The 1,011-nt window shown below is 40.2% G+C and overlaps 1 non-coding gene across 1 annotated transcript; it reads left to right on the forward strand.

The window, feature by feature from the left end:
* Nucleotides 1-499: 499 nt before the first annotated feature.
* On the forward strand, nucleotides 500-603 carry LOC142444009 (U6 spliceosomal RNA). The gene has a single exon (XR_012783704.1). It is a non-coding gene; the product is annotated as a U6 spliceosomal RNA (small nuclear RNA).
* Nucleotides 604-1,011: the final 408 nt, after the last annotated feature.

A 1,011-nucleotide genomic window follows, 5' to 3' on the forward strand; every position in this document is an offset into this window, starting at 1 on the left:
GTACAGCTCGGTTAAATGCCTAAACAGTGTGACGAGAAGGGAGCCATAAGGGTTCCATTCAGTTCATCCCTAAGGGGGATTAGAACTCAGATCTGTGGCTCCACATTGGGCCCTTCTGTGCCCTGTAGTGCTGGCGAGAGTTGACCATGCAGGAGTAGATTTTATTTTTTTCTAGATGTTTAGAGTGATAGTAATGAACCTGATGTCCCCAGACAATATAACGATCTAGTATTTAAAACAAACAAGATTTACCATTCCCCAACCAAATCCTCACTCCCCAGAATGAAATTACTTACTGAGCGAACTCAAATGATCAGGTTGGCTTAGAAACAGTAAAGTTATTCTTGGTGGGGTCCTTGTTCCAAGTAGCTCATGTGGGAGAACTATGGTTGATTCTTCCTCAGGAAGCAATTTGGCCACATTTCCCCCACCATGTGTCCATGTATAAAATGTGGGTGATGATTCCTGCCAAGCTTTGTCGAAAGGTAAAATGAGAGCGCTAGCTCCGGTGCCACATAGACTAACATTGGAACGATACACAGAAGATTAGCATGGCCCCTGCGCAAGGATGACCCACAAATTCGTGAAGCGTTCCATGTTTTAAAATAAAAGGTAAACTGAGACTCTGACAAAAAGCTTTAAATGACTTTTACAATGGTTTTAATTATGAATAAGAAGATGCACATATGTGTGTGTATGTATACATTGGTATGTATGTATACACACACACACATCAGGATCTCACATTGTTACTTACATTATCAGCAATTTGTGATGAAAGAGACAATATCTAACACAGCTGTATATTCCTAAAATATACAAGAATAATAGAACTTCAACTTGATGAAAGGGAAGAGGGCTTGAAGCACTTGCTTATGCTAATTAGTGACTGCAACTCAATGTATTGCAGCTCATGTACCGAAAACAAAAGTCCTTGCAACTAGACCATTTGCAAGCATCGTGATAAATGGAGGAAAGATGGGGGTTGTATTTCATTTTGCTCTAATCCTT

The sequence above is a fragment of the Tenrec ecaudatus genome, chromosome 3 (genome assembly GCF_050624435.1).
Source record: "Tenrec ecaudatus isolate mTenEca1 chromosome 3, mTenEca1.hap1, whole genome shotgun sequence".
NCBI classification, from domain to species: domain Eukaryota; kingdom Metazoa; phylum Chordata; class Mammalia; order Afrosoricida; family Tenrecidae; genus Tenrec; species Tenrec ecaudatus.